The 16814-nt window shown below is 45.4% G+C and overlaps 1 long non-coding RNA gene across 1 annotated transcript; it reads left to right on the top strand.

The window, feature by feature from the left end:
- The first annotated feature begins 915 nt into the window (after positions 1-915).
- LOC139050508 (uncharacterized) lies at positions 916-16659 on the top strand. The gene is made up of 3 exons (XR_011508909.1): positions 916-1050; positions 1173-1254; positions 14492-16659. It is a non-coding gene; the product is annotated as an uncharacterized lncRNA (long non-coding RNA).
- The last annotated feature ends 155 nt before the right edge of the window (positions 16660-16814 follow it).

Below are 16814 nucleotides of genomic sequence, written 5' to 3'. Positions count from 1 at the left end.
ACCGGACATCACATGCCTCCTGTCGGAATTAATGAGGAGTGCGACGAGAAGATACTGGGCCCAGCCAGACGCTCGTCACGTCCGCCTTAAAAGGATGGATCCCGATATGAAATTTCCAAATTTCCTATTTTGCGTGGAATTCCACGCCCTCATACATGCCTGATACACAGACTGCGATTAGGCGTCGCCTTCACGCGCAAATATTTGCACATTATTGGACGGACAGTCTCCCCGGACTGTTCAGTGTGTGGCGCTGTAGAGACTATAGAACATGTGCTCGTGGTGTGCCCTGAGTATGCGCGCGAAAGACTGACAATGGCAGATACATTGAGACATTTACAAAACGAACTACTGTCGGAGGACCTCTTGCTAGGCGCATGGCCACAGAGTTGGCAGACGACAGAGACAATGCGTGCACTTTCACGTTTCCTAGGTGACACGGGCCTGGACTCACGCCTGTGATACCAGTTGTGTAATGTGTCCTTCCCTTCGTTCCTCCCATTATCATCACCCATTGTGACCCTTTTTCTTCCCCTCTTCTCCTTCCCTTACGTAAAGTAGCAGTCCAGATGCTCCATTTATCCCGCCGACCATAGAGTTTCTATGCCGCCGACCTCTCCACATTTTCCAATCATTAAAATACTTCTTCTTCTATATGTGCAAACCACAGTGCAGCAGCGCCAGATTTCCCTCTAGGTAATATAGTGAGAAACTCCATGTGCTTGGTCAATGCATTGGCTTGGTCATGCATGGAAAAACTAATATGTAGGTATTTTTGCCGAAAATTAATTCAATATCCTTAAGAAATGACTTCACAAAAAGACAAAGCTTTTTGGCTACTTTTCGGCTACCCAAAAGTTTCGCTTTTGGCTACATTTGAGCTACTGTGGTGGCCAATTTGGCTACCAGTGGTTGGAGCGATCTGGCAACCCTGCACTCCACCTTTTTCTCGTGCGTTTAGTTTACGCGCGTGCTTTTTGGCGCCCGATCTAATGTGGAGAGTTTTTCTGCTATCTCCAAGATCAATGTTCCCTCGTCCCGTGGCTGAGCGTGAGTATTGGTAGTGCATTGGGTAGTGCTAAACGAAACTTTCTCGCCTGACAGCAAGACTAGCTAGTACCTTGAGAACGATTCCGATCGGCGAGATAAAGGATGCCGCCCGCTCTTTTCAGGTTACTACAGAGAGCTTGCGTGATTGAAGTCGGAAGAAGCTACCCTATACTCGCTGAAGAAAAGGACAAATTGCGAGCGAAAGTATGTGAAACTTAACATATGCTTTTACCGCAAATGGGATGTAACGGAAAAACTTCATTATGCAAGTTGCTGGCCCGTGTTAGGGAATACGAGTAAAAATTAATCGGTTGGCGACAGTACTTAGCAAAAAGGTTGAATTTCATATTTGTGAAATTTCGCTAAGGGAGTGCCGATTTTACCAACTTCTTTATATCTATGTTTAACTATCGCCATTCAGAGCACCTCGTACGACACTTATTTATCAGCTATTTAAATTTTGAACCAAGTGTTAAAAATTAATTTGCTGATTCCGTTCCTTAATTGGTTCAACTATGGTGCTGGCAGTTCGGCTGCTAGCAGTGGAGTATAATTCTCTAGTGACGTGTATGAAAATTCATATTGACTGAAGCATGTCATGATATTCAGTAAAGTGGAAACTTGGGCTAGTTGGTGAGTAATCATCATACCATGCTGCGAGTGCAGCGAGTGTCGTCTTTTCTTGTGTGTCTTCACTGTGTCCGTGTCAGTGCGCTGCTTCACCAGCAAGGTAGGATCATGCCATGATAGCTGCCTGCAAAATGTCATGCAAAAAGATATAGAACTCCCCTGGTCGTTTTGATTCATTAGAATCCAAAAGTTCCTTACAAGGAAATTACACAGAATGAACAGTTCTCATTCTGCTGACAGGATTGTACCTCTCAGCTGCTCTGCTGATGGAGAATATTGATCTTGGAGAGCGAGACTGTAAGCAGCTGCCATGATTACCAATGCCCACTCAACATCTATGTACTGGGCAGTGCTGGTGATGTGCCTTCTTTGTGTTCTAGCACATAGCCTTTCCGGTTGTGGAGGTGGTTTTAAGTTATCCTAATGTACTTGTAATAACAATGATTGAGTGCCTCTATTTAGTCTTCATGTTCCAGGGCTCTGCTGCTTCTAATTTTTACTCGATGGTGCTGACGTCCTTTTGTCTTCAGGTTAGTGTGAGGCCTATCAATGTGGTTACAAACTGGATGAATACAGCAGTAAAAAGCTAACATCTATTTTTAGTAGAGAGCAGTGGCGAAGTCTGGACTGGTAAGAGGAGAAAACAGCCGAGTCTTGTGACTTCACCACGAGGATATGTAAATTCCACAAGTTAGTAAGACTCGCCCTTCTTTTACTTCTGGTTGGGGAATTGCTTGCTTGCACCTGCAAATGGTCACTTTGATGAACACTGCTCGAAGCATTTTAAAAGCTTGCTGGGAATTGCATTTCGCCAGGCATTACATCACTGCTTTGCCTTATTTGCGAAGTAATATTTTTTTTCTGCCCTCATCATTTCCTTCATGCACAACAGTTTGGAAGCAAGAAGTGGTTAGCACTTCTGTGTTTACATAATTTTATTGTTTGTTAATGCCCTGCTCACAATAAAAGAAACATTGGAACACTTGATCTCTTACTTTAGCTGGATTTGGTAATTGTCTTTGGTACCTATCTTGGAACTCATGTTAATAATTTGGCCAGAAATGCACCATTTAAGAATAGTAGAAAAAACTGGAGTCATGTGAAAAGATAAATTATAATTCTCGTCCTCGTTAAGAACATTGTCTGGCACTTTTTTCATTGCATTTTTTATTCTACACTTCATTCACGGATAACACACATGCCAGTTCTTACATCCAAATCTGTAGCACTGAATTTCCACTGTGGAAGTGTTCCTTTCATCACATAAACCCTACTGCGTTGTATCCTGTAATAAAGAAAATAGATTGTTCTTGTATGGTTAGTGTAAAGGGGAGTTGATTTGTATGTTTGTGATGCCAACAACTGTTTTTGGAACACCTTACGATCTCTGCTACCACTATTTTGATAAGGGTGCCTTCACTTATACTGCTATTTTCACTTCTGTGTTGAAAGCTGCACAGCTGAATGAAAATATAGACAAAGTCGCAACTGGTAACACTTGCCAAGATGGCGTACAAATTTCTCTGGGCAAACGAGTTAAGTGAAAATTCCTAAAGATGCAGAAAGTTTTGTGAAAGAAAAATTGGCATTAACCTGTAAGTAGTAGAAATCTACAAAGGAAAAGCATTTGGATTTCTCAAAAAGAAAACTTCACAGTCGACGAAAAATGCGTCCTGGTTTAAGGTGTATTTGCCCGAGATGTAAAGTGGTGCCCCAAGCAGCAGCCACAGTCCTCGACCTTCTCTCGAGACACCGTCTTTCTCTTCCCCGTAACAATTTGACTAGGAATCAGAAAGAAACACAATTATAAAATCTGTCTTTATGGCGAAAGTCATGAATTTACATCTGCATCCCCCCCTTATAGTGTAACATCATCGTCCTATCTCACTGACCTCACTTTGCTGCAACATGTTAAAGCATGTGATCTGTCAGCACCTCAAAGAATACCTAGAGAGCAACGTGCAATTTTAATTCCAGGATGGTTTTATGGAAGGCTTAAGTCCTGTATAAGCATTCAGAATAGACACCGAACTTGTACATTCTAACAGAGCCTGCCTCGAAAACTAGGTTCAGTACGTCGAGGTCGGCAACTATTTCTGAGACACTTCCCATGACGTTGAGCGTACCGCAGGGGTCAGTCTTGGGACTGATTCTGTTCCTAACATATGTCAATGACATACTAAACGCGGTTGATTCCAATTTGAAATAAAGCTTTTCACTGATGCAGTACACAATAGTTAAATCAAAAGCCAATGAAACTAGCCTCAACAATAATCTTGATAAGGTTTGCCACTGGCGTAAAGAGTGGGAAATAAGCTTACACATTAATAAGTGCTCTGTTATGAAGATAAGCAGGAAGAAGAGATCTTTACTTTTTCTCTATTTCATTTGCAACACTGTACTTAATGATAGAGCGTAGGTTTGGGCATGTTGGTATTCCATAACTTTTAGGTTTTTAGCGCACAAAAAGGGACGAGACAGACGTAACTTAATGATGTTTCTGGCTATTAGTACCTTGGGGTAATGCTAATGGAACACATGAAGTGGAACAAGCACATTGAAAACATTTGTATGAGCGCTTTATGGGACCTGCTTGCTAGAGCTGTCCTAGAATATGCATCAGCTTCATGGTATCCGTATGCCAAAAAAAAATGGAACTTGCTAAATTAGAATGAGTACAGTGAATAGCAGTTAGGTTCATCCGGAATCACTACAAAACAACTGGTAGTGTGTTGTAGATGCTGAGTACTCTTCACCACTCCAAGCACACCAAGCGTCTTCCTCCCATAGGGATTGTGGCTCATCTGTGCAACTTTGATTTGATAATGTATTTGACAGGGTATGATACAATATGGATAGCACACCCAATACTCGTCAGATTATCTGCTGGCTCAACTAAACCTGCCGAAACACTTCCTAGGGCCAAATCTCCTTGACTTCATGGTACTGGCAGTAAGCTTTCCATTTTAAACATTAATGCAAGCCTCGTCAGCAATTTCTCCAAATTTCTTTCGTTAATCTCGTCTTACTCATCACATTATTGGGGTTACTGAGACCTGGTTACATAATGGTATGCATGATTCTGAAGAAACCCTCCCTGGCTTCAAAGTGGTTCAGGGAAACAGAAAATTCAGGAGAGGAGGCAGTGTTGCTCTATTCAATCTCACCTTCACTTTTCTTTACTGCCTACCCCACCTGATACTGAGTCTTTGTGGTGTAACGTCCAACTTGAAAAGGTGCCTTTGATTATAAGGCCCGTTTACCACCTGCCTGGTTCTAATATTGAGTATTTACACAATCTAAGTGAATGTTTTCATAATTATAATAGTTCTTCATCCAACATTATCTGGATGAGCGATTTTAATGCTCCTGGTGTTGATTGGCCTTCTACGAAAGTGAGTGGAGACGGAAGTAGCTATAGGGTGAGAGTTGGTTCACATTTCGTTCTCCTGTAGCCTGCACCAGATCGTTCAGGATTTCACTCAGCAAACTTCATTCCTTGAGCTTGTTTTTCTTACATCTCTTTGTAATGTCGAATATGAATGTAATGTTATTGATGGGATATCCGACCACAATGCTGTGTTAATTTCAGTTCCAGCCATCGTCCCTAAGTACCGCTATATCTACTGCACATTTCCCGACTTCAACCGCACTGATAATTTGGGAATTACTGACGCCCTACGCGATTATTTTGGTGAGTTTGAGCTAATAAGTACCACTAGCGATACTAATACCTTGACATGTTTCTATGAAAATCTTGTCAGTGTGTCAACCTTTTCATTCCTCTAAAAACAATGAAAACAAACACAAATTCCTTTGATAACTAGGAACCTTTTGCATTTATCTTGTCGTGAGGCCAGATTAAGTCAATCAAAACGCTCTGACTCAACAAGACTTATGCAATTCCTTAGTGCCAAAAAGAAACTTTGTTCTAAAATGGATACTGCAAAAGAATTTCATTACAAGGTCACATTTCATTACCTTGCCAAAATTAATGAAGACTAATCCTCATAAATTTTGGAAGGCTATCCTACTACCTGGATCATCCTCAGACTCGATAATTAACAATGTTGCAGTTTCTGATCCACAGACAATAGCTTCTTTTAACACTTACTTCCACTCTATCTTTACGACTGGTAACTCGGGAATCCCTGTTTTGATCCTGAACCACACCCTCCAGTTGACGATGTATCATTGTCTCCTGAGGTTCTTAACCTAATCCTAAACTTAGACACCAAGAAGTCGTGTGGTCCTGATGGTATCCCGACTCTTCCTCGTTCGATACTCTCCTTGGTGCAGCAGATATCTAACAATTATCTTTCGAAAATCTCTCTCAACCGCCACACTTCCTCCCTCATGGAAGCTTGTTCAATTCTGCCAACTTATTTAAGTTGGGTAATGTTCAATTGTTATCTAACCATAGGCTCACCTCCTTTACAACACATTCATGTAAATTACTCAAACACATCTTTAAACATGTTATAGAATTTCTTGAAACTAACAAAATTTTATGCACTTTCCAGCATGGTTTTAGACGTGGCCTTAGCACTATAACACAACTGACAGAATTCGTTCACATCAGCAGCTCTTTAGACATAGGTGATCAGATTGATGCTATTTTTATAGACTTTGCAAAAGCCTTCGAAACTGTCTCACACCCTGAACTTATGCACAAGCTGTTCGCTATACTAAATAATTCATCTTTGGTTGGCTGGATATCAGACATTCTTTTCATCTCTACTCACCCTTGATGCCTGTTTCATCAAAGGTTCCCAAGGCTCAATACTGGGTACTATTTTACTCCTGTTTTTTATTAATGATCTCCCTTCTACATACCTCAGTTAAAATATGTCTTTTTGCAGATGATTGTTTTATATCATACAATTAAATCTCCAACTGATCATGTTGTCCTTAACAATTATTTTGCTGACTTCTACAACTGGTCCTAAGCATGGCAAATAAATATCAGTTTTTCCAAAACTGTCTCCATGTTCTTTATTCGACATTCATGCCCTTCCTTCTTTGCCTATGCCTTTTACAATATTACTTTAAGTACGGTCTTCGAATTCAAATATTTAGGTATCCTACTAACACATAATTTGTCACGGTCGAAACAGATTGATGTCACCTGTATCAAGGCCCTTAAAAGACTAGATTACTTACATCGTACACTGCATCTTGCTCCTCAAGAAACTAAACTTCTTACATATAAAACCCTAATTCGCCTAATCCTCGAATATGGCTGCATTGTATGGAATTCATACAAACACTGTGACGTCAAAAAACTAGAATCAGTGCAAGAAAAGGCAGTGCGTTTTGTTTGTAGGAGATATAACAAAGAATTTTCACCTTTTCCCCTACTTGGTGTCGCTCCTCTTGCAGAGTGTCGCTAACTTGAAGGCCTAAAATTCTTTGACACATTAATCAATTCTCTTCTCTAGATAACTATTTGACTTTCTCCAAACCCTCATCCACAAGGAGTCACCATGCTCTAAACATTACAACCTTAGCGACCCCGAGTGCACGACTGTGCTCTGTGATTCTAGGACGGCAGTGAAAAATTATGCCAGACCAAGGGTGTGTGGTGAAGCCGCGTGTGTGTTGCGTGTGGTCGATCTCGCGAGTGAAAGTCGGTGTGTGGTGATAAAGTGGTTTCCGGACCACATGGGCAGTGATGTGTCGGATCGCGGCAACGCTAACCACGAGACGGCGAACGCGGCGGCGTGAGGACTAACCAACCGTGCCGCTACTACTACAGCCGACCCGTCGTGGTGGTGGGAAACCAAGGACAAAATGGCTTCCTACAATGAAATTGTGAAATGGTACCGACTAGAGCGAAGGACTATGCCGCCACCTCATCTGGGCTTGACCCGTAAGGAGGCGGTTTTATACCGACAACTTCAAACGAGGTCGTTATTCACCCCGGTGCTGATGAGGCACGTGTGTCCAAGTGTTCATGAAAGTGATCTGTGTTGTGTGTGCCGAAAGGAAAGAGCCACTGCAGCTCACATCCTTTGGGACTGTGCTAAAAATCCGCATGAAGCTGCAACAATAACGATCCTGCCGCGGCTCGAGGCCGCAACGAGATGCTATGACCAAGATGTCCAAACCCAGGCCGTCCAGCAGATTTCGGCGACCCTCGAAAGGCAACGACCGAGCAAAACCGGAGGGAGGCTGCCACCCCAAAAGAGGGGCAGGCACGGTCGACCAAAGGGAATAGTGCAGCCGCGGCCGAAGTAGAGGCGCCACACGCCGCGAAGACGTCATGGCCGCGTCACGGTAACGCCTCCCTAACAGGGGAAGGCTAACCGTTCTGCAGGCGTGCACAACAGTTTCTTCACTTACTCACTCACTCACCTTCTTAGCCAGCACTGATTCTTTTAAATACAGTTTTTTCCATCAACAGTTGAAGTCTGGAATTCATTACCGGGCAACATCCGTTCACTACCACTGAAACAATTCACGCAAGCTTGTTTATAAATGTATGTTTGTTGTTCATCCCACTCCAGCAATCGACTCATTGAGGCTGCGGTATGTGTAAATAGCATAAAACAGTCTATTTGTATTTAATATATGACATCTAACATTACGAAATTGCTTAACCTCTATCCTGCTTGTGTGAACACTCATCAAAACCATAGAATTATACAGGCGCTACATGCCATGAATGATGAACATATTGCCACGACGCCATCTGTGCTCAACCATGTTGACGATGAAGACGACAACCTAGTGTGTGCAAGCGAGGTGCTGCAGAAGAAGAAGCCTGGACTGAGGGCTTGCCCTAATTCTCTCAAATACTGCTCTCCACTCTTGTCTCCAGTGAGCCGTGACACTGGTGGAGGTGCTGGGTATCGCATCATCACCTAATGATAGGGACGACTCCTGCAAGTAGCCCTGCATCCAGCCCTTCAAGACATCACCCACGCGTCGAGACACCTGTGCACCGTGCAAGCGGCTGCCTGCAAGGTCTGTGCCCGGAATTCGGCCTCGTCCAAGGAACTTTGTCAGCGACCTCACCGACTCGGGAAATGGCGCTTGCAAGTCCAACACAGGTGACTGTTCAAAACAATCTAGTCCCCACTAGCTTCCACCGTGACACGTATGAAGGTGCCGAAGACTGGCTGGACCAGTACAAATGCGTAGCTAAGGTCAATCAGTGGCGTCCGGACCAGAAGCTTTCCAATGTGTGCTTCGCTCTTGAAGGTAGCGCAAGGACATGGTTCCAAAACCGCGAGGCACATTTGACGTGGGACGAATTTCGCCGTCGGCTACTTGACACCTTCGGAAGCACTGATCGCCGAGATAATGCGCAACGCCTTCTCAAGTTGCGCATTCAGAAGCCCAACGAAAGTGTTTCGATGTTTGCCGAGGACATGTCTCGTTTGTTTCGCCGCGCGGATCCCAACGTGCTTGATTCGAAGAAGCTGAGCCATCTCATGCGCGGCGTCAAAGAACAGCTATTCGCTGGTCTCATGCGTAACCTGCCTACAACAGTGGAAGACTTCATTAAGGAAGCCACAGCAGTCGAGCAGGCACTGCAGCAGCGTTGCCGGAAATACGAACGCCTGACTAACGATGCGCCTGCAGGAGCTGCAGTACTGACAGTGACAGAAGAGACCTCGCTGCGTGAACTAATAAGAGACATTGTGCGCGAGGGGATTGCAAAGCAAACTGCGACGCCGAAGGAGTTCGCTGTTGCTTCGGTAGCTGTAGTTGTCCGCCAAGAAATCTGGCAAGCATTTGCATCACCTGAGCCACTCCCTGAACCGTGTCCCGAGCCGCACGCATACAGCTATGCCGACGCTGTTCGCCGCCTGCTTTCTACCGGGCCAGTACAGCAGTACTACCAGCGGCCACCTATTGCTGCCTGGATACAGAGGGAGCATTTCAGGCGACCCCAGCTTCGCAGGACTGACGTATGGTGCACTGCTGATCGCCAGTCATTGTTTTCAGTGTGGCGAACCAGGGCACATTTATCGTTTTTGCCCTCATCACCAGGGTGGCATTCAGGAAATGTCACCTGCCACTGCGTGACTGTTTCCAGAGAGACATCGACGCTTCGACGACAGTGTCATTCGGAAACAAGGGAGCTCAGCTGATCTCCGGTCACGCTCGCCGACTCCGTTGCGTTATTCTTCGCTGAACCGTCGCAGTTTCGCCGACATAGTGAGAAAGCGCTCTCCCAGCCCACGGCAGGGAAACTGAAACTGGCGACCTGCGGGGAGAAAGTTGCAAGTTGTCAAACCGCCGAAAGTCCCCCAACATCACAGAGAAACGAGCAGAGCAACCCGGAGAAACGGAACGCCGACGAATTCGTGAGTGCCGACCTACTCTTAAAGATTGATGGGCACGACGTGACAGCTTTAGTCGATACTGGCGCAGACTTTTCAATAATGAGTGAGCAGTTGGCAGACCGGCTTAAGAAAGTCAAAATGCAATGAACGGGCCCTTAATTCGAAATGCCGGGGGCCAGATAATGACACCTACAGGGAAATATACTGCACAACTCCAGATAGGAAATACAGCTTTTGTCGCCACTTTTATGATTTTAAAAGAATGCTGCAGATCACTCATCCTTGGAATGGACTTCTTGCAAGAGTACGGCGCTGTGGTTAACATACGGGACGGCGAGATAACCTTGTCAACTAGTACAGAGATGAGCCACGACAAAGAGCGCCAACGTACATTGTTACGTGTCGACGACGACACCTGCATACCACCACTATCATGCAGTCTTGTCTCCGTCAGTTGCGGAGAACAGTTTAACAAGGACGGTGCAGCCGAACAACTAACTGCACTTCTGTTCCATCAAGGTGTTACCATCGCTCGCGGTATCGTCAGCCTAATCGGTGGTCGCACACAGGTACTTCTGACAAATTTCACCAATGAACGCCAGCACATCAGTAAAGGCACCGCTGTGGCATACTTTGATGAAATTGACCGCGTTCAACACTGCTTTGCTGTAAAAGAGGAATCTACCACCGATACAATGCCACATGCACCCGTCGTCGACGTTGACCCAGGTTTAGCACTGCAACAGAAAAAGTCTCAGGGAACTGCTTGACAATTTTTAGGACTGCTTCTCTACAACGTCCCGAGTGCGTCAAATACCACTGACGAAACACCGCATCATTACGGAGTAAACAGCAATACCCATCCGACAGCATCTGTATCGTGTGGCTGAGAAAGAGCGTGAAGCAATACAGCAGCAAGTCAAGAAAATGCTCAAAGATGATGTCATCCAGCTGTCAAAAACCCCTTGGGCATCCCCCATGGTACTCGTTAAGGATGGTAGCCTGCGGTTTTGTATCAATTATCGCAAGCTCAATCGGGTTACAAAAAAATGTGTATCCCCTACCACGCATCGACGATTCCCTCGACAGGTTACGGCATGCACGGTACTTCTTATCGATGGACTTAAAAAGTGGATACTGGCAAATAGAGGTCGAGAGGGATCGCGAAAAGACTGCTTTTGTTACGTCTGATGGGCTCTATGAATTCAAAGTTCTGCCTTTGGTTTGTGTTCCGCCCCAGCCCCGTTCCAAAGACTAAAAATTATGGGGTTTAACGTGCCAAAACCACTTTCTGATTATGAGGCACGCTGTAGTTGAGGACTCCGGAAATTTCGACCACCTGGGGTTCTTTAACGTGCACCTAAATCTAAGTGCACGGGTGTTTTCGCATTTCGCCCCCATCGAAATGCGGCCGCCGTGGCCAGGATTCGATCCCGCAACCTCGTGCTCACCAGCCCAACACCATAGCCACTGAGCAACCACGGCGGGTGTTCCTAAGACTAATGGATACTGTTCTCAGACCTTAAGTGGAAGACTTGCTTATTCTACCTAGACGATGTCATTGCTTATTCTTCCACATTTGATGAACATCTCAGACGGCTACGGGCGGTTCTTCAAGCGATGCGGTCCGCTGGGCTTACCTGAAAAGTGCCACTTTGGCTATGAAGAACTAGTTTTTGGGCCACGTAGTAAGTCACACAAGTGTCAGACCTGATCCTGAGAAAATCACAGCCGTCGCAAAGTTTTCAAGGCCTACAGACAAAAAGGCAGTCAGACGCTTCCTGGGCCTATGCGCATGTTACCGGCGATTTATTGCAGGTTTTGCTCACCTGCTTAACCAGAGATGTCACGTTTGTGTGGGGCGAGGAGCAGGAGGCAGCATTTAGTGAGTTGCAGCACTGTCTACAAACTCCGCCTGTTCTTGCCCACTTTGACGTGGATGCGCCAACAATTATCCACACCAATGCCAGCAACGTAGGTCTTGGCGCCGTCCTTGTTCAGCAGTAAGACGGTGCTGAGCGAGTCGTCACTTACACGAGTACAACATTGTCACGTGCCGAGTCGAACTACTCCACCACAGAAGGAAAGCTTGGCTGTAGTATGGGCAGTTACCAAGTTCCGCCCATACATATACGGCCGCCCATTTCAAGTTATAAGTGACCACCATTCTCTCTGTTGGTTGACCAACATGAAAGATCCATCTGCACGTTTGGCACGCTGGAGCCTACGTCTTCAAGAGTACGACATGACAGTGGTCTATAAATCGGAAAGGCAGCACTTAGACGCTGACTGCCTTTCCAGATCTCCGATCGAGTCGTCAGGCGGAGATGATGACGAATCCGCAGGTTTTTTAGGAGTTGTTGATGTGGCCACCATCTCTCAACAGCAAGAGGACCAGGAGCTCGCGTCACTAATTGATTTCTTAGAAGGCCGCACCACAAGCAAGCCCAGATTGTTCTCAAGGCACCTGTCATCATTCTGCCTACGCAACAGTGTTATTTTTAGGAGGAACTTCTCTTCAACAGGGAAGAGATATCTACTAATCATCCCTAAAACTCTCCGCAGTGAAATTTTGCAGGCCTGTCACGATGAAGCTACCTTAGGTCACTTAGGCTACACAAGAACATTAGCACGGATCAAAGAGAAATAGTACTGGCCACGGCTTGCAGCACAGGTGAAGCACCGCATTCAGACGTGCCTTGACTGTCAGCGACGAAAAGTGCCACCACCTACGAAACCTGCCGGACTACTACATCCCGTTGCAGTGCCTGAAACACCGTTTGCGCAAATTGGGATGGACCTTTTGGGCCCATTCCCAATATCTGCTGCCAGAAATAAGTGGATCATAGTCGCGGTAGATTACCTCACACGATATGCTGAAACCAAGGCACTTCCTAGCAGCACAGCAGCCGAGGCCACACAGTTCATCGAAAACGTCGTGCTGAGGCACGGTGCTCCAGCGGTCATCGTAACCGACGAGGGAACCGCGTTCACGGCTAAGCTTTTGCGAACTGTACTCACCCTCAGTGGCACGGCACACAGAAGGACGACAGCCTATCACCCGCAAAGCAATGGACTTACGGAGAGCCTCAACAAGACTTGCAGACATGCTGTGCATGTATGTCGATGTGGAATACAAGAACTGCAACCAAATATTACCCTACGTAACGTTTGCTTATAATACGGCTCGGCAAGAAACAAGAATGACGCCATTCAGTCTCCTCCACGGTCGAGAAGTGACTACAATGCTGGATGCTATGCCTACTCATGATCCCAGCGATTCCGAGACTGACACCGTAGATTTTACAGAGCGTGCCGAAGAAGCAAGACAGCTCACGCGCATTCGCATAGCTAGCCAGCAAGACCGTGATGCCCAACGTTACAATCAACACCATCGATGCGTCGTCTACCAGCCCGGCCAAAGAGTGGGTTTGGGCTCCAGTACGCTGCCGAGGCCTCGTGGAGAAACTTTTGCGCCGATACTTCGGACCGCACAAGGTTCTACGACGCCTTAGTGATGTCAACTATGAAGTCGTTCCTGACAGCCCATCCTGCTCGTGGCACCGTCAGGACCTGCCTGAGACCGTGCACGTGGTGCGCATGAAACCTTATTTTTCTGAGTGACATGGACACACTCTGGTTTGCTGGACACCTCATGCTACCCACCGAACATCGGGACGATGCTCCTTCTGGAGGGGGCCAATTTCCACGACGCCATCTGTGCTCAACCATGTTGACGATGAAGACGACGACCTCGTGTGTGCAAGCGAGGTGCTACAGAAGCCTGGACTGAGCGCTTGCCCTAATTCCCTCAATTAAATACCGCTCTCTGCTTTTGTCTCCAGTGAGCCGTGACAATATACAGATATTCGTTCTTTATTAGGCAAATAACGGGATGAATTAGTACCTAAGAGCAACATTGAAAGTTGAAATGTGGGCATATTTATGAGTTGGATTGTTTAGCTATGCAGTTTTCTTTTCCAATCTTTGTGTTTTATTGTTCCTTGATGTGTGCAATTTCTTAATGTTCACTGCTGCCTAGGCTCGAGTGAGTCTGCATTATTTATAAGTAAATGTCGAGAATTTAGCAGTCTACCACAACACGCACTATGGTAAATCCCAGTTTGAGACAAAATGCTGCTCTTATTTTGGTCACGAGGCCCATCATGGCATAACTGAATATTCGGGTTGTTAAACTTGGTTACAACAGCTTGCACTTATACCATGCTTCTTATCCTCTCATTAGGATGTCTTACAATTAAAAAATGTTTTAAGCAAACATACGCGTACATTTCACAAACTTGGTCATTGAGCAAACAAAAATATGTTAGGCAATAAACTGGTGGCCCTGCTGTTCTCTGATCTGATCTTAAATCACCAAGACTTATTGAACGAAGAAAAAGTGTAACTTTACAACTAGTATCTATGTTCTTTCTTTTGTCATTTTGTAATTCCATTTTTGTTTTAAAGTGAAATGCATTACTCAGGTAACATGTTTTGTTTTCCTGGTGCAGCACTGAGGCATTCCAGCTGTCAAGCATCTGCAGATGGTGAAGTGACACCAAGGATTCCACCACAGCTGTAACTCCTGTGCATATGAAGATAAACATAATCTGAAGCACGCACCACAATCAATACAGGCCAGCATCCGATTGAATGGCATTTGTGCCTTTGGAGCTTTTCGCAAATGTTTGAACGTTACTGAACACCTGCAACCCACAAAGGCAAGAGGCCGTTTAGTACCCTTTATGCCCTGAGAGCTTCTCGCAAAATGTTAATCTGAAGCAACACCTGCGCCCTTACACAGGTGAAATGGCATTTCAGTGCACTTTATGCCCTCAGAGCTTCACAAACGAGTCTACACTGAAAAATCATGCGCGCACCCACACAAGCAAGAACCTATTTCAGTGCCCTTCATGCCCTCACAGGTGCTCACAAAAAGGTAATCTGAACCAACACCTGCGCACTCACACAGGCGAGAGGCCATTTCAGTGCCCTTCATGCCCTCAGAGCTTCTCAAGAAAGTGTACATTGCAGTGCCATGTGCGCACCCACACAGGTGAGAGGCCATTTCAATGCCCTGCATGCCCTTATAGCTGCTCAGTGAAGAGTACTCTGAACGAACACCTACGCACCCACACAGGCGAGAGGCCATTTCAGTGCCCTTCATGCCCTCGGAGCTTCTCGGCAAAGTCTACACTGAAGAAGCACATGCGCACCCATACAGGCGAGAGGCTATTTCAGTGCCCTTCATGCCCTCGGAGCTTCTCACACAAGTCTACACTGAGAAATCATGTGTGCACCCGCACAAGCAAGAGACCATTTCAGTGCCCTGCATGTTCTCAGAGCTTCTCGACAAAATCTATACTGAAGAATCACGTGCGCACCCACACAGGCGAGAGGCCATTTAAGTGCTCGTCATGCCCTCAGAGTTTCTCAAGAAAGTCTACATTGCAGTGTCATGTGCGCACCCACACAGGTGAGAGGCCATTTCAATGCCCTGCATGCCCTTATAGCTGCTCACTGAAGAGTATTCTGAACCAGCATCTACGCACCCACACAGGCGAGAGGCCATTTCAGTGCCCTTCATGCCGTCAGAGCTTCTCGACAAGGTCTATACTGAAGAATCACATGCGCACCCACACAAGCGAGAGGCCATATCAGTGCCCTTTGTGCCCTTGGAGCTTCTCACGTAAGGGTTATCTGAATCAACATCTACATACCCACAAAAGGTGAGAGGCCAGTTTAGTGGTCTTCATGTCATCGGAGCTTCTCATTAGAGTGCTCTGAACTGACACCTGCACACCCACACAGGCAGCATGCCTCTTCAGTGCCCTTGATGCCCTCGAAGCTTCTCGCAAAAGTCTGCGCTAAAGGTTCACCTGCACATCAACTAATGTGAGAGGCTGTTTTAGTGCCCTTAGTGTCGGAACATTTTGGACAAGTCTGAAGAACCATGTGCACATCCACACAGACAAGATGCCATTTCAGTGCTTTTTGTGCCTTCAACTTCTCACGAAAGAGTCCTCTGAATTAACACCTACGCGTATACGTAGGTGAGATGCCGTTTCATTGCTTTTCATGCCCTCAGACCTTGTAAGAGGCTGTTTGAGTGGTTTTCATACTTTCCAAAAGCTCAGTAATATATAGGTCGCCAAGCCAGTGTACACGGAAGATTGTTGAAGCAGAAAAAATGCAATGTTCACAGGGTTCATGTGTAAAGGTCACATTGATGCATCTTTTGCCGAGTTGACTTTCCCAAATACACTTGCTGCACAGTAGTGCTGAGTTGTGAAACTTCTCATTATTTCTTGGTTTTCATGGTTTTTCTTTGTTTTTTTAACCCTAGCGCATATATATTATTTCTTCTCATAAAATACTTTGACGATTGCATTTGTTTATCTGGTTCCATGTTCCCTGTGTTAGTTTCACACTTGACTTGTGGATTACCATCTAGCCCGCACCCAACTGTTGCGGAGCTTTTTCTGTTAGGTTCATATTTTTGTTGGCTGTAGGCTCTATGCATGCGAGTCTTAGAAGGGCTTTTCATTGTTATAATGTTTAAGCTTTTTATTCTCTTGCATATAAGCATTTCTTGCTGCTATAAAGTATTTAGCTGCTAATTACGAAATCAGTTGTGTAGGCCTGTTTCAGCTTGCTAAATAAAAGACTTCTGAATGGATATTGTTAATTGTTGATGTTCCACTACTAGCGTGTAATCTTTCAATTCATTAGCATTTTATTGTGCTGACTTTCAATATAATTAAATTGGTGGCATTTGTAAGGTTGTTTATTGGCATTTAATACCATTATGAGAAATATTCTTAAGCAATAGAA

Source organism: Dermacentor albipictus, chromosome 10, assembly GCF_038994185.2.
Source record: "Dermacentor albipictus isolate Rhodes 1998 colony chromosome 10, USDA_Dalb.pri_finalv2, whole genome shotgun sequence".
In the NCBI taxonomy this organism is placed as follows: domain Eukaryota; kingdom Metazoa; phylum Arthropoda; class Arachnida; order Ixodida; family Ixodidae; genus Dermacentor; species Dermacentor albipictus.
Note: the sequence above shows the minus strand (reverse complement) of the source record. Positions and strands in the feature narration are given on the sequence as shown.